Source organism: Ambystoma mexicanum, chromosome 11 (assembly GCF_040938575.1).
Source record: "Ambystoma mexicanum isolate Mex_15411 chromosome 11, UKY_AmexF1_1, whole genome shotgun sequence".
Lineage (NCBI taxonomy): Eukaryota > Metazoa > Chordata > Amphibia > Caudata > Ambystomatidae > Ambystoma > Ambystoma mexicanum.
The window spans coordinates 871626683-871644669 of record NC_090934.1 but is presented as its reverse complement, the minus strand read 5'-3'; the positions used below and the strand labels follow the sequence as shown (position 1 = coordinate 871644669).

At 42.5% G+C, this 17987-nt stretch overlaps 1 protein-coding gene across 2 annotated transcripts in view; it reads right to left on the bottom strand.

Annotated features, from left to right (window-relative positions):
- B4GALNT4 (beta-1,4-N-acetyl-galactosaminyltransferase 4) overlaps nt 1–17987 on the bottom strand; it is an 834734-nt gene that overhangs the window by 196075 nt on the left and 620672 nt on the right. The window lies entirely within an intron of this gene.

Below are 17987 nucleotides of genomic sequence, written 5' to 3'. Positions count from 1 at the left end.
ATGTTGAAAACAAGGAAAGGGGGTGTTTTAAAAATAAATGGAGACGAGCATGGGTACAACTTTAGGCAGAGTGCCACCACCGGGCTATGGGGTCTCATTGGGTACCTGCTCTAACAAAGTTAACTTATCTCGCAGGCCTTCTAACTTAGTGAAGATCATAATACTTTTTTCTATAGCCCTTCATAATGGAGACTTACCGCCTCCAAGCGGCAGGATAAATAGGCAAAATCACCTGCCCCGGTGGATTGTCCTCGCCAGTAACGTCGCACCTGCCAGACGGCCCGGACAGGTAATATTCCCATTAGAACCTGTAAACCCCATACACTGGTGGCAAAGACTCTTTCGGAATTTAAAAGAAGAGAAAAGTTAGCAGCGACCTCTATTAAGCCATTTCATACGGTTTAAGCACATTAAGGACTTAATGTAGTACGACTTCAGGTAAAATAAGAAAAGGCCTTTAGCGCCCACATGTGGGCATCGTGGGTGCTGAAGAGTGTGTGGGCGGCTGTGGAGGGGTGAAGCAGGATAATGGCGGAGAGGGGTGAGAGAAACGCAGCGGACAGGCTGCCTGGAACGTTAGCCTAGATTAATGAATACATCATGCGTTACAAGCATCCTGGTTGCCTAGCGCCTCTACCTAGGCTGCTAATAGATGTTATTGCCCAATTTCATGATTCCCAACTTCTCAATCGAGACATGATGAAAGGCTGAGATTAAAACCTCTGACTCCATGTCATGCACATATTCTATGATGCAAGCAATGAACTCACAGAGCCATCACACCAGCTGGTGAGGGAACTGCTCTACATGTAACCTATTTCTTTTACGAAGTTTACAAATGTATATTGACTGTTGCTGTACCCTCTAACAAATAGATCTTCTAGAAAATACACAGATACTAAATGCAGGCCCAAGAGCAGAAAAGGCCAGAGTTCTCAAATTGTCCCCGATCAGAGATGAATAGTTTGTCCATTTCATATTTTTTTCTTTGCATTCTGTTGCATATTTTATTTTCTCTATTTTAATTGTAAATATAAAAGTGCAAGAATGCAAAGAATAAAGTATCTAATTTGTGTGGCCTTGGACATCCATGCCACCAATTATGCAGATCCTCAATTTCTGGTTATAGAAGTGTAGCTTTGTTTCAGGTGCCATGAGTGCAAAGACATGCTTACGTCCCAGAAGAAAATGGTCACGTATCGGGGTCCCATTTGCTTTCTTGTACTGACCGGGCCTCTCTGATCAGAGGAAGAAGAGGCACTGCTAAGGGTGAAAAGGAGATTGCCAGGGATAGCCAGTGATACCTATGGCGTCCTAAAATTGACGCCTGAGCCCTCGACACGAGTTGTGGAAGGCACTTTAGAAATGTCATACATACATACATGGCTTTAAGTGGGCCAGGGTGGGAGAGGTGGAGCCCTGGCAGTCTCATAAAATGACCTTTGAGCGGGGGACTCTGGACGGTCTCCCCTCGTATTCCTCTGTACATTTCGACAACAAATAGTGCCATGCACATTTTTCACTAGCCATCCTGTGGCTAAAACATGAAGTGTGCTTAGGTGTGTAATCTCATTTCACGCATCTTGGAGATGGTGGTGTAGTTTTTGACCCCTTAACTCCAACTACTGCAACATGCAGCCTTGGATTACATGGGAGGGGCTGCGTCTTCGTTTTTCTCTGGCCCAAGACCACAGTGATTAATTGAAGCCAACAGCAAACAAAGCACAGTCCTCATCGCCATGATGGGTGGGGGGTCGGGGGTGTGGTATAAATACACTAATGGGGAATCCCCGCCTGCGTTCACACTGTTAGGCCCGATAAACACAGCTGAGGACCCTGCTTTGGGTACCACTGGCTGCCAATAATCTGATTTTCAGTTCAGGAACATTGCTTTACTTGGTCGCTCAGTTGCATCTACTTAAAGGGGCTGCAATACGTGGTTGTCATGATGAGCACGGCATAACTGTTTTTAGCTATACAAAATCTAACAGGATTTTCAGAGTTAATACATTTTATTTAGAACTATATGAAAGAAATTAACGCTGAACTTCCTGTTTTTTTTTAAAGCTAAAAACAATCTTGTTTTTGCTTTCAAAAAAATCTGCACTGTTCATCTTGGTAACAGGATTCCAACTTTTCTAAAAAAAAATTAAAAAAAATAGTCTATGCTAAAGTGGACGGTCATAAAGTAAAACCATTTATTCTCTGAAACTGGCCACCAGCAGTTGATTTTTGTAAGTTATTGAATATATGGCATTTTGTGGGAATGCACCTCACCACTACTTAGGCCACGCCCACCATTTAGGCTATGCTCCCACTTAAAGCACTGCATGTTCAAATCGCACTCCATCCTCTACCCCTTTTCCTGCCACATCCTTGCAGGCCACCAACAATTGCAGAAGTTGCAGTTTAACCGTGTTTGAATGATCCATCGCAGGAAGTGCCGACAACCATAACATGTTTCTTTTTCTTTAACACATTTTTATTTCGTGTTGTACAACAAGTAATATATCAGAGGTCACAACAAAGTCGCACATGAACGCTTAATGCACTGGTATACCTGGCCCAAAGCCTTCCTTGCCTCCTCGCCTCCTCCCTCTTCCCCCTCCCAGTTCCAACCCACACCAAAATCGATCTCCTACATCCTCACCCACCCCCATTTCCCCCAGATGTCCCCATGCTTTTGTGGACATCCCCTACGTTAGTATACCACTAGGTCCCACGGTTTAATGATGTCCATCCCCGTTCTCCACGCTCCAATTGTTGGGGTGTCGGAGCTCATCCACTTTTCTGCAATCGCCAGTTTGGCCATTATACACCCAGTCTTTAGGAAATTAACGTAACCTGTTTCTTGAAGAGATCGATAAATTGGCATATACAAATTTGACTTCAACTTCCAGAATCCCTTTAATCATATTGCACAAGTGAGAGAAAGTTTGTGCATCGATCTGCACAATATGGAGGCCGTCTCCTGAATCTGGTCAGGCGTTTGGTAGTGATCGTGAAGCAGAGACGGATAAACAGCACTTCCTGTCGCCGAACTGCACGTGCAACTCGCATAACACAGTGATTGCTTTTGCAGCTTGTACTACAATCCGCCCCAGGAGCCTTGCAATTGCCATTGCATGTTGGGGTCACAAACTTAACGCTCAGCTGTAAAAACAATGCAAGAACGCTGTGATGTATTCCTAATGCGCTGACTCAGGGCCATTTAAGCACTTTTGGGGCCCTGGGCACGGATATCTTTGTGGCCGCCCTCCACCAAACCAAAGGAATTAAGTGATCAAGAATATCTGGCCGCCCCCCCCCCCCACCGCCCTCGCGTGATCACGACCTATAAGTTGATATGCTGCCTCGCAACATGCAAAAGGAAGCAGGTTTACTCCCTTAAGGTCGCCTTACCCACTTCATTCTTGCTCTAATCAGAATGATAAACAAGTAGCATTTGAAGGCCAACATTAGCAGTCTACAAAAAGGTTACTTCTGTTCTAGTATAGATACTAGAGACATTTTATCAATAGCATCCAGGACGTAATACAGCCTGTAGTATTAATGCAGGACCGTATGTAAAAGGTACATGTAACCCAGAATAGAGACTCACATTAGCTGCCTCACAGAATGCAAAAGTGCTCAAGCAAGGATACAGGAAACAAATTAAAAGGAAGGAGAAAGCTACACTTAACATAGCATGGACAGTGGATGCAGATTAGAAGCTACCAGGAAGGTGTCTGTATTCAGGCAGACTGATATTAGAAGTGTGACATGGTTTACAAATAATGCTGCCATGAGAGATCAAACGAACAAATGCCTGTGGTGTGCAATATTTCAATGCTCACTATTTTAGTGGAAGCAACACTAAAGCCAGTGAAACCATGAGTGAGGCTTTTTTGAAGACCATACCCTGAGAAGGAAATCACTCATAAGGGCTGAGAATTTTGAAAGGTTTAGGAACTGGCATTTTCAGAGGTTAGGCAATACAAGATTTAATGAGATGCCCAGGATCACACATTGGTTAAGAGGTGAAGCTGGGATTTGTTCCAACTCTGCAATTTCTGCATTTAGGAACTTTCTTTTCCAGTTCTTACCATGAGCTAAAATAATCTAATTTTATAAAAAACTGGCTTGGAAAGTACACACATCACATTATGAAACATGATACTGTTTTAAAACAAAATGTTATAGAAGGGTGTTATGCAAAATGGGAATGATTCTAGTTTCCTTCTCTCCATCATCAAGGGAAGTAAGTACCAGCATACCATTCGATGTGATTTAACAGATTTAATCTAGGTTTGTCTTTTGTATGTTAAAGCTTTATATACTTCCAAAACACTGGCTTGTGAATTTGTCATTTATTAACGTGCAGAAAAACCTTTGACTTTTACAAAAAAGCAAACTGTTTTTTTGTGTCAAATGAGCAGACCTTAAAATATGCTTGCCCAAGGCCTACATCGTCTGGTCCGCTCTGTTCTGTCTACCACACCTTCCACTCAAATGGCCTCCATAAGAAAAAAGATCAAGTAATGGACTCAACGATGCTAGCAGCATGCGAGAAGGTAAACCTCACAGAAGACAGCATAGTGTAGTAACACATATTAGATGATTTGACCAGGATCACTGTACCGTCTGCTGGCAAATCCAGGATATAAGCATAAACTCTTTGGTTCCACAGTCTTGAATTTGGATACTTATTCACCTCTTGGACTAACAGTTTATGCTCATAATTGGAGGGGATTGCCTATGTTGTACAACACCCCATCTGAACAAGCCAATTTCTAGACCTTCATCAAACGATGACATGTTAGTTTGTATAGCAACCCCTATCTGGTGCAGGTACATTGCTGATAATAGCACCCTTTGTGCTGCAAAACCAAATACATATGCAGACACGTTTATAAACTTCAGACATAGGAAAGGCTCAGCCAGTCCTGCTGGAATGTGCTATTCTAATCTTGCATGTAAACACATGCCTCCGCAATGAGTGCTTAACACACTGAGCTAAGTTCTGAACTATCAATATGCATTAGACTTTTGATTATTGCACATGATCAACATAATTCGCAGAGGAAGGAAGGAATGCTACAAGAGTTGTGCAGTAGTGAGCACACTGACTAGGTATACCGCAGTGAACACATTCAATGTGGAATTGATCAAGGCAGAACAACCGACAGGCAATAGGTTTAGAGCCTCAGCACCACGCCATCAAATGTCCTGACATGTGCTGTTTAAGTCTGGTGACAAATGGAATCTTACTTATTTAGACCACGCAGCCTTGTGGGGCCCCCTCTAAGTTAGGGGCCCGAGGCAAGTGCCCCTTTTGCCCTCCCATAAAAACGTCCCTGCGCTGACTTTCTGCAAACCTATGGCCGCGTTACAGAGGAGGATATGGAATAGCAACTTCAGGGTGTATTTATAGACCAGGAACACGTGGAAATTGTGAAAAGAAACAGTGGATTCTTGTAGAATTCACAAGGGTGATGGTGAATTACTCTCAGAAGCTTGACGAGGTCCGTCTGCTCTACAGCAAAATAACAGTGTCCAGACAGTATACGTTCATTATTACGGTATCTCCTGCTTAACAATTTCCCGAAGCACTTGTTAACGGGTTTACAGTTATGAGTTTAAAAAAAAATAACGACTGTTTAATTACACACAAAATGCACGTCGAACATATTTCCTGCAGTTAGTATTCAACCACATGAGGGCGCTGGTGCTCTGATGTTTGGTGTTAAAGGAACTAGGTGCAGCAGACGAGCACGGGAAGGGGGAGGACCTCTTCCTCAAAAATAGCTCTTCTGGCATCTATAAAGTGCAAACGCTCCCCAGCCCCAGAAGCATGAGATAAAAATATCTGCCCCTGATGGAGTCTGCATAGAATCCTAGGTCTAAGCACATGAGACTCCTATTGCTTTATCAAGAAAGTGGATGCACAAAAAAGGGCCTCCAGCCAGGGGAGGACTGGCAACTTTGGCCTTGGGACAAGTACAATTTTATGGCCCATGGTGCAGTGGCCCAAGACCACAAAGCAAGCAGCATCCCCAACTTCCCGAACAACTAAACTTAATACCGACCTCTCCTCACACACACTCATTGACCTGGCTTTCCTTTTCCACAACATATCTTTCAGTTATGTCTGTGTTTTCTTCGAGACCCGGACACCAGGGAGCTGGCCCCTCATACCAAACCTAGCAAAAATGATTGATCAGGATACTATTCTCGGGAGGATAGCTCAGGGGCAACATGTTTGCCTTGGAAGCAAGATGACACAGAGCAGCACAGGTTCAATCCCCGGGTCCGTGCTTAGAAACCTCTGGGGATTAAGTGCGTTATAAATAACCTATTGTATCATATTATAATTTGGTCCCAGTTTACAAATAGGAAAACAGGCTACGTCTCCATTGGTAGAGCTGAGTCAGAGAGTCTTCTTTCAATCTGAGTGCCAAACAAGCGCTGGCACAGCAGAAGATCCATACATGGCATTTTTGCCTCACAAGAGCATAACACCAAAGCTATACCTGGTACCCTGTTTAACAGCCTCCTACAACACAAGAACCTCACTTTGCATAAGGCCTCCCCTCCATAACGCATTATATAAATCGTTAATATTTACATATGGAATAACACTATAGATATGAGTGATACTTTCCCTAAATACTGTTAATGAAAACAAGATACAGGGATAAAAAGTGATTTGCTCAGGGTAACAATGTGTCAATTGTGGTAAGCAGAGAGGTAAGTACTAGCTTCCTGGTGCCACAATTTTAAACTTAGAAGAGGATACTTCTTCTTTGGTTCCATCTTTAATAACATAACCAACAAAATGCTTTCTGCAAAGTTGTTTTTCAAGGACTAAACTGTTCAATAAATCTGATTTTCATATCCCCAAGACACATGACAAAGCAACCTGAAAAAATATAAGAGCTGTCTTAATGGAAATGTATGTTCATAAATCAATTATGCATCACTTTGTCAGAAAAAGATAGGGGTTGGGCCTGCCCACAATTACTAAAGTGACATGGTGGCTAGGCACAGAGCTCAGGAACAATAATTCAATCTGCTGACCTACCTTGCCACATTTGTACCTTTGTCTCATTTAGACTATTTTCCTTGCCTACCACTTTCACATGTTCTTCCTTTGGACCACATCCTTGATGCCCCTTCAGCATCTTCCATACAATTAACTTTCAGACGTCCCTTACCCATTTGCACTATCCCTTAACCCTTAACTCAATCCCCTTCCCTTGCACCCCCTTTACTTGCCCTCAGTGCCGAGTCACCAGTTCACCAGTTCCTTGTTACAAACCCCTTTTCATTGCTCTGGCTCACATGTAGTCAATGGACCACCTTGATTTGTTTATCAGCCTCTTCCACACATGACGAGAATCTGTGGTGGAGATCTTGCAGGTAAATCTGGCTATGGCATCTGCTCTTTAACAATGCAGAGCAAAAGACGCAGAGATGGTTTTGCTTTAATTGTGCTCCCAAGATGCACTTCCTTGAAGTAGTCTGCATACTTTAATGAACCAAATGGAATTATGAGGAGAGTCCATCTGGGATCAGGTGACGGAGAAGGAGTCATATAAATATGGTTTGTGTTACTGTGGTTGAGTGTTTTTGCAATTGGTTAAACTATATTTGGAAGAATGCATCTGTGTTCCTGTGACTAAATAATACACGGCCTGCGGTAGCGGCCATGTAGTTATGGTTAAGTTGCTAAACCCATAGAAGAGCACTTTTTGGGACGAATCCTCACCAAACTTTGCAAAAAAAAGTATATGGGCCGCTCTGAATTTTATGGCAAGTTTGGTGAGGTTTCGTCAAGGGGGAGGCAAAGTCATAAGGGGTCCCAACTTTTTTTTTTCTCCATAGAATGAATGGAAAAAAACTTTGCTCATGCCTACAGCCCAAACCGCTAGACGGATTCTCACCAAATTTGCGGCAGGAACGGCTGCTTGGTCCCGAAAGCGTGCTTTTGTAAATTTGGTGAAAATCCATCCAGTAGTTTTTTTTTTAAACAGGAAAATGTAGGTAAAACAAATTAGTGATATCTGGCTACACTCCGTAGACCCACTTCCCTGTTTGGTCAGCGGACGGGCATTCGATTGGCCTAGAGGGCGGCGTGATGTCCGCAGACAATCGGACGCACCCCCTGATTGGATGGTGAAAAGCGTGAAGTGTGTCAGATTTTTGGAAACGCCCTCCATGTTGGATTCGCAGACATCTGCTGGTGTCCGCGGACTTTGCGGTAATAACATTCCACTTGTCAAACTTATCAAACAATCTCTGGGGAGGTTAAGGGTGATGAGGATGGGATAGTAAATTGCATTAAGCCAAAAAAAGGGTGTTTTTCACCCCAAAAGTCAGCGAACAGCCCGGAAGTTCGCAGGCACTATAGATGGTCGGGGATATCTGTGCCTATTTCTGCATTACAGGGTTGGTGAAAAGCAGTTCTTGGATGGCTTATAACTTTGGCGCCACTCAATGAAACTGCACCAAGTTTTGGAATTTTATTCTAGACTAGAGTCGGAATGGTTCTGGAAAGTGTGGAGATGTTTTGTCAAGAGGGAACACATTTAGAGGAGGGGTACCAAAATATTGTAAAAGCATCTAAATGTGTTATCATTTGACGAATCTATACAAAAGTTTGCAAAACATTTTTAGATCTAGATATAACTGTTTTTTAAAAGTTTGGTGGGATTTTGTCAGGAGGGGGCTAAATTAGAGGAGGGTCTCAACATTTTTAGATGGCCTATAACTTTGTTGCCATTTGAAGAATGTGGACAAAAGATTTCAGAAAGAATATAGACCTAACCTTCAATGTTTGTGTAAAGTCTGAATGGATTTTGTCAAGTGGGGGCTAAGTTATATGACTATTGTACGTACATGCATTTTGACACTATTGAACAAATAAAACATGGGCTGATTTCAAGGAAACTCGTGTAAGGAGCATTGGCAAGGACCTTAATGAATGGTTTTGCAAATGTGCCTGTGTTTTATTTTTTGACAAGTGTCATAATGTAGGTACAAAAAATAGTGATATACCTTTGGTGACTGAGGTATTTCCTGTGGCCATGGGCAGTGGCCAGATTATCGGGGTCATGGTATAAGGTCATGACTCGGACAATCTAGCTACTGGCCATGACTGCGAGGGATGAAAAATGGGGTTAAAGTGGCCATGTCCACCTTGGACCAGCTATGTGGTAAAGTTATTCAAAAGTAGGATAGGTTTGAAAGGGAAAAACGTGCTTGTGGTAATATGGTAATAGGGTTCTGTCTTCGCCTTCCGCAGGCTGCCATGGAAAGGGAAGAGGGGCTCTGTACGGAGCCCCACCTTCCCATGCTATGGTGGCCATCTTTGAATATAATCTTTTTTCCTACAGCGGGAAGCGCAGGTGTCCCGCTTTAGGAAGAAAAATCATTGTTTTAGCACCCCGGGTTCCCGCTTTGGGAACCAAGGGTCCTAATGGCCTTCATCCTCCATTGCAAGGGCTGCAACGGAGGATAATGGTCTGGTGCCCTCGTTATTTATTTATTTATAACATGCCGGAAGTCCGCAGGCATCAGGGCACACACAGACACTTCGCTTGGGCCGATCACTTGGGCTGCTGCGCCGTTATCCCCCGTTTCGATCCCTGTAACGGGGGATAAACGTCACATTATTCCCCATTAGCACAATACAAAATGCTAATGGAAATGTTGGAAAAACGTATTGAGTCTATGTACTTTACTGAGAAATGTAAAGTAGATGGAGTCTATAAGATTTTTTTTGTTCTATTTGTTAACTGTGAAAGGTAGTTCCTAAAGGAACCTTTTCTTTGTTGTTTAAAAAAAAAGAAATGTTTGCAGTAGAGGTTAGAACGTAAGCTGAGGAGGGAAATGAGGGAAGAGGCACCAAGCACTAATATGGAGGGGCAGGTGGACAGGGGAAGATGTTGTACGTGTGTTACTTCTAAGGTAGTGGGCAGTGTTTCTCATGCTCCTTGATTACAGCTTCAAATGCATGTAGAAATGACTTTCCCCTGCAGAGTGGTGTGTTGAAGTATATACAGAGGACTTTTGTCATCCAAAGATATGGATCAACAGCCTCTTTTTTTGCTTGCAAGGCCTCTGGTGGGATTTGTGGTTACAGTATTGGTTGTGGAAGATGATGTGGAGGAAGATATCCTACAAAATGCTGGGAAAGGAAAAACCTTTCTGAGAGCATTGCGGTGGTTGGATTTGGTGTGGCGGCACATGGAGGTGGTCCCGTCGGACTAATTTCCATGTAGCCCGCGACTGAGTGCAAAGTTGCACTCGGTGCATTTCACTTTTGTAGCTTTAGCCTTTGGTGCATTCCCAACAGTGGTAAAGAACTGCCACACCCTTGATTCTCTCTGGGTGCTAGAGGTAGGCACTTCCTCTACCTCATCTTCTTGGTCCTCTTCATTGTCTTTGAAAGTACTACGCTTATTTTGTTGTGTGGGTTCTCCAGCTGGTGGTGTTGGTGGCTCTTGTGGAGGAGGTATGGCAATAGCTGATGCCATTTGTAAGATAAATAACAGTTTTGCTACCATTCTTCCAAGTATGTGCTTTGTACAAGATTGCTAATGGATAATGAGTAAGAATAGGTGTAGGAGCTGTGCAACGATACATTTTGAACTTGGAAGTTCCTAGATCAGTAGAAAATGCAGTTCTGAACTGTCCTTGAAGCAAGGACCCGAACGCAAAGTGCATACACGTTCTTGGACACGTTGCCATGCCGCACAGAAGCGCAAGGTCACGTGGCACTGTCCACAATGGTGTCAGATGTTCGCGGACGTCAACGGAAGCAAAAACAGTGGAGAAAGTATAGAAGTGCTAAAAATGATGATAGAAGGTGGGAAATGGCAGAGTTTTCAGGTGAAATGTAAATTGGACAAAAATGCTGCTATGTTGGGGTAAGTATGATATTAGTAAGTTGTAGGAAGTTAGCATGCACTGGTAAAAACTCATTGAATTCTCCAAAAAAACTTTGTAAAGAGATGTTATGGTTAAGTCACACCAATAAAAACCTATACAATTCACTGAAAAAACTTTGTTAAAAAGGGACAATATGGTTAAGTTGCACTAACAAAAGCCTATGAAATTCAATGAAAAAACTTAGTTAAAGGGATGTCATGGTTACAAGTAAATCCGAAAAACCTCAGAAATTGGCCAGTTATGGCAAACTAAGCAACCACAACTCGCGCCACCACCGTGCACTACTAAGACTAACACCCAGGACATCAAAGATGACATCACAAATGTCCATAAGCAACAAATAATCTGTGCACATGCCACTCCATTACGCAGGACAAAGTACTGCTTTCCAAATGAAATAACTGCAATACTTTCACATCTGCACTTTTCTAGAACCTATATGTGACCATGTGACTGCAACGCCAAAAGGACAAATTGTTGTCTGGCGATCATCCCACACAATGTTGACAACACATTCGTTGTTGATAATAATTGTCCAAACACTGTGAAAAAAAAACATTGACCCTGACACGCACACAGCGGCAGTATATAACTATGAAATAGAGGACAAAAATATATTTCAGAAAAAACTTTACAATTCAATACACACGTTTCTTGTAACGTACTAGATGTACTCTTTACGGCAAATTCAACATTCATGCATCACAGCGTTAATCATATGGCAGACAGTTACTTTCCACACTTCAATAGCTTTAATGTTGTGGGATGTTTTTACCCATGCATCCGAGCCCTACCTCAAAAACTGTGCAGTACTGGCATTGAAAACATCATGATGGCCAGAGCTTCCCAGAAAATGCCCAGGGAAAGGCATGAAGAATAGGCTGCCACCCATTTTTGCCGATGTTATGGGCACAGAAGGGCACTGCCTAAAACCACCATTGGACTACCCACACAGTAGCCTGAAACCATTGGGAATGGCAATGCTGATTGCCAAAAGCAACCTAGAATTGTGGGGAATTCATTTTCTTAAATCCCAAAAATGGGTGCATTACCAGTACTCACCACTATCAGAAAGCCGGCGTTTTAAAACAACACCAGACTTTTTTTTTTGTGTAAAACTGAATAAATGAACCCAAAGCAGGCCAAAGAAAGACTTACTGAGAGGTGGATACAATGTAAAGTTATATTCTGAAGTGACTTGAAGGTTTATAACAAGACTGGCTGAGCTGTGGATTTCAGCAGTTTAAGTACATTTGGACTGAAAGACACTAAAAATCTAAATGTTTAAAGGAAATGAGTGACCTACTTTGAGTGTCACATAGGTTGCAATTGTTTAAATGTCATAGTTTTAAACTTAGAATCAGCATTCTAGCTGTATATGTAAAAATTGTTAGTTTTATTTGAATGCAGAAAACTAGGTAACTAAAAGTGACATTAGCTGGGGCCTGGCTTAAGGAACTGAATTCTGCCCACCAGCTACCCCCGACAGGAGTTGAGACTTGCACAACAGCTGTGTTCCCAGGCCTAGCTGCCTTTTGCTGTTCCCACCAAAAGGGATATGACACTTCTCTGATTGAATTACCAAGGGACTGCTAGAGACTAAACATAGGACCCAGGCAGAGGGTTTATTGGGGGGGACCGTAAAACAGCTTCCTCTTGGCAGAAGCTGGGAGGGGCAGGGTCTCTGAGCTTGGCAGAACTGGAAAAACCAGAAATTCAACCTTGTGCTGGGGGGAAACCACACCCCTTTGGGGCCAGAACATAACTCTAAAAAGATGGATCATTCATAGAGCAGACTTGTGAAAATTTTATAAATGATACCATAATTCTTGTGATTTTTCTGCCCACATTTTAAGAGGTTTTTAGAACCGGTGGTATGATCTGGGGGCAAGCTAGCAGTTAAGAGGGTATTACTTAAAATGTATGCATGTTAAACATCTGACACTTCATCAATTAATGTCCATACTCCTTGCGCACATGTGTGTAAATTTGGGTTAATGTCCGATATTGCAAAACCAGTTAAAAAGTGCAAATGTTGCCATTTCTGAATGCAAGCCCCCAGGAAGAGCAGATCTGGACAGGGTATACCTCCTGTGATATGTGATGGGTGCATGTAATTTTAAACAAATGTGTACCTGTGCAAATATGTCTTTTTGATCAAATATAGATTGTGTGCAATTTGACAGGGGAGTGTCCTTTCTGAAAGCCATTAAATGACATCATTCTGACACACAATCCTGCTCTCCAGTGAGAACGCAAAGAATTCTCCAACCTATCCGAACTCTGAAGGGGTTGGGCCTAGAAAGCTAGCCTCTCCACCCACTTTCAAAACACATAAAAGCAGACAGTCAGGACAGATAGGGACATTCTATTCCATCTGCTGCGGGACGCTCTGCCGGGAAAATCCATACTTTACCTCCATCAACCTCCAGAGAGCCAACATAGAGACTTCAATCTATCCACCTTCAGAGACCAAGACTTTACTTCAGAATTTGTAGCAGAGAGGTCAACTACAAGCTAAATCCCTCTTTAGCAGGCCTCAAATCATTGCCATTATCACAGCCAGGCGAGCTGTTTGAATTCTTTGCAAGAACTCTTGCCATTTGCCAGAGAGCAGTGTTGTATCCAGAGAGAGACCAGCTGAACCGGAGACCGCTGTATCCGGACCCACAGACCTGATCAGAACCAGAGACCCAGACCAGACCAGCAGAGTAGAGCTGACCCCGACGCTGTGCGCAGAAACCGTCCGTGGCGAGTGAAGAAAACCTGACCAGATCCGTGGCGAGGCCCATTCTATTTCTAAATATATTGTGAGTACCTAGCAGAACTGTGCAGAACCAATCTCTTAGTTAAAATAATATAATTCAATCTATTTTAATCTAACCAGAACTGTCTCCTGTCACCTGTCATTTGCAAAGCTGTCACCTGTCATTTCTAGTTGCTAGCTGTAACTTGTCACTTTGAACTTTTAAAATTTCAAATCTGAAAAACGACCTTTACCATATCGCTCATATCTCCGTGACCGTTTGTCTTAGAGACTTGCAGTAACTTTCCTCTGAAAACTGGGAATCTTGGCTTTTCAACGAACCTAGAACCGCATTCCTATTCCCTATACTTTTGCCGCAATCGCGAAGAACGCACTCGCGAATTTTACCGCGATTTGCAAATTTCTCCACGTGTGAAAACAGCAGCTTCCTTGCTTTCATTTGCCAAAAATTCGTTTAACCTGCCAATCATTCCTAGAACATTGCTAAAGTAAGCCTGAACTTATTTAAACCAACTAATCCTCAACCTGAACCTCCAGAGGGAATTAAAATCATTTTAGCACATTTTCCAATATATTGCTATCACATTTTAAAGCATTTTGAGCCTGTGTAAAACTCATATCTATTCTCCTCTAAGCTTGCTGGGAAACTGGAACTCTGTATTACATTGTGATTGTATACCTGAACCGTGTGCTCTTCCTTCCATCTCCTTACATTGTATAGGGGGGGTGAATTGCCACAAAGGGAAAGTGATTACCTTGTCTTTTGTGAAACCATATCAGTTTATCTTCTATACTGCATTTCATTCATTCAACCTTGCATTTCCTTGAACCCTATTAAGCATTCTCTACCACATTATTCTTCTGTCCCTATTTACCAGTGTGCTACCTTATCCATTTCATGTCAACTCCTTAGTGATTATAAAGAAGTGGGCTAGTGCCACATTCTCCGTTGTTAATCTTTATCATATCAGATTAAGTGTGATATTCAATTATTAATTTATTATAAAGTGTGATATATATATATATTGTTTAAATTCTCAAATAAACCTTTTAACTTGCAAAACAGAACTACTTCTTGGCTCAGTGGGGTCAGGGGGATTCCAAGAGAGGGGTGTTATATAGGGGTAGTCATCCAGAACGCATGAACTGGACATAAAGATATATCAATAAAGGTTTCCATTCAGTATCCCAGACTAGGCATTGACTTAGCTGTAGTGTTGAATTGAATCCTCTTACAATGTAAAATGTTGCTTACATTGCGTTTTGCGAATCCATTTTTCCAATGTTGTACACAACACAGCGCAGTTTTCTAAAATACAAACTTTACTTTCCAATGTCTGCTTTTAATACAGTGAATCTAATTTCTTTGCAGACTGTCGACACATTTACTCCCACAAATTCTCAGTGCACTGTTTCGAAGGCCACATAACAATTCCACCTTCATGTACTTAACTCAACCACCAAGGCCGCCTCCCCAGTACCATGCTCTGCACACGTTCAGCTTCGAGATAAGTTAGGGAAAACTATAACAAGTACCAACTCCGTGAAATAAGGCCACCATATGTAGCTGGAAGACACATTAACATAAGCGGGGGCTGCGTGCACCCGTAGGGTGAGCACAGCAATGCTGAAAATGTACATTAGTACAGCACAATATGTACACAACACCAACAGTGCTTGTTAGCCCCCCTTTTCCTGCCAAAGGTTCAGTTTTCTTCTCTTTCCCTCCCCTTTCCTTTAGCCACAATACAAAAAGAGGACCACCGGGGGAAGCAAAAGGCAAGTTAGGATCTCACACCATGGTGCCAAAAGAGCCCAGGAGTAACACTGCAGAACAACAAAGGAAGGGAAGCAAGTGCGGCATAGGACGATGGGGGGGGGGGGTAACACACGCATATGCAAAGTTTTCAGCACCAGCCAGACGGCAAAGGCTTCAACACCACCACCAAAACAATGGCCTAAGGCCACAAAAAGCAAATAAAAGGAGCCCTGCCAGCAACGCACTCCAATTTGCACATCACTCCGAACGGAGCGCAAAGGAGCCGTTCTGCGACCGCAGAACATTTATACTTTTTCAACCCAACCACAAAAATAAGAATTAAAAAAAATGAAACACAGACACAAAAACAATAACAGTACAACAAACATTGTCACAGAGTCGTGGGAAAACAAACCGGCACAGGCCAAGCGTTACACCCACTGCCCTCATGCTCAAAAAGGACTTTTTCATGTTTTTAATGCAAAATGTGTATCAATTAAATGTTATTATCATATATGTAATTGTGTAGTAAAATTATCTGCCTTTTATTGCCAATACTACCTACAATGTGTCAGTAGTCATCGGACAAACAGCCCAACAAGCTTGGGAGTAGGGGGTAACACCACAAACGGGCCAGGGTGCCATCGCTACTCCTCAGCTTATAGGGTAAGGGCAATAGGCCTGGAACAACATTCAGTTGACTCATACATATGTTCATTGCAGAAACAAGGTCTTCAAAAGAGAGTCTGCATACACCAGAACTGAAGTGTCCATGTTCACAATAGCCACAGTGCATAAAATACCATTTATACTAGACGGGGAGGGGAGTATGTAAGGGTAAGCAAGACTAAAGCACAGGTGAGGATTTTTTGTAAATCACATATGCTGTGAACTAAATCACTCTAATGGCCTCCCAATTTCAGAGCATGCAAAGCGAGATAAAATGATTCGCCCGGGATCACACATTTTGTTTAAGGGACAAAGCCAGGACTCAAGATAATCTGCATTAAGGCATTTGTCCTCATATCATCCTAGCTTTAGTTGGTGCAAATATGTCTTAACTTTTGACTTTCAATAGCTAAGCAAATACTATGTTTTATTCAGATTACTTGAAGAGTGTAAACATTGCCCAATGAACAAACGTATCTATACTTCATTAATAAGTTAAGCAAAAAAGGGTATGTTTCTAGCTATACTTTCCCTCCTCTTGAGCAGAAGTCTGCAATCACCAGAATGCACAATAATGGGGGCCTAAAAATGTCCTCTTGGTTTTGGAAACATAATTTCAAGACTTAAAGACACACAGCATCCTAAATGGTGCTATAGGGTTGCCTGCTTCTAGTAATTGTTTTACATTTGTGTGCAATTACAACAAACAGACATCGTGGAAATAAACGACAACGATTAAAATGGTGATTGATGTTGTGACTCAAATTAATGGTTCTGGAAGAAAATACATATTTGGCATCTGACTGAAGCTGTGTTGGGGTTTACAGTTTCAAATGCACCAATTGCATTGCTTAAACCAAACGTTTCCCGTTATTAGGGAACTCGTCAGTGATTATGTTCACACCAATGGGCCATTCCTCACTCACTCTTGTCTGCTGCGATTCATCACTCCTAAATAGCGTCTCATGCTAAGCACACTGCTAACAACAAAAAGTCTTGCTAAGCAGCTAATAGACGGATCTTCTTCATGATGGATCTGCTGATGAGGAGCGTGAGGGATGTGCGGCCGCTGCGCAGGCAGCTCATGCCTCGCGCCGGGACTGATAACACAATGGTGGCATCACCCTTTAAAAATGTTTTTTAGAAAAACGGGTGTCATTAGGAAAAAAAGCTCAGACAGCCACATGGGCTACTGGCCATGCTTTCCGGAAACACCACTGCTGAAAGTCTTCCGGGGATGGTGCTGAGGTTGGTGACACTCTTACCTACTTTTTTTCACTTGAGGGCTGACTTCCACCTATGCAGTATCCAAGGTTAAGATCTGCTCCGCTAAGGGTGATTTCCCCAAATATTTGATATGTGAAAGAGCATGATCTACGAGGAAGGAATGTTGCCTGGGTACAAATTTGTTACATCGACAGTCTTTTTTTTAAATATTTATTTTTTTGCAATTTGGATTTTGTTAAAACACTCATTGGAAAATATATGGGGTTGTGGGAAAGGGTATCTAAGGGTTGTTTATTTGTAGTGTGCTTCAAAGCGCTTCAAGGCGGGAAGGGAACAAGGGGATACAGTCTTCATTCTTAGGCTTTGAAGATTCCGAATTATCTAACAATAACAGCCAGCATGTTAGGCCAGAGGCATATCTACTAGTAAGTGCTTGACAAAGAGTGAGGGGAGAAGGGGGTGGGGGAGTGGCGAGCGGGAGAAGGGTGGAGGGAGAGTAGCATTCAGATCAATAAACTAACAGTACTGGCTTGGCGACAATTCAGGTTGCTTGGTAGTTGGTCATCCAATGATCCGATGCAAGAGTATATCAAGCTGGGCAGGGGAGACAATAATGTTAAATTGGGGGTA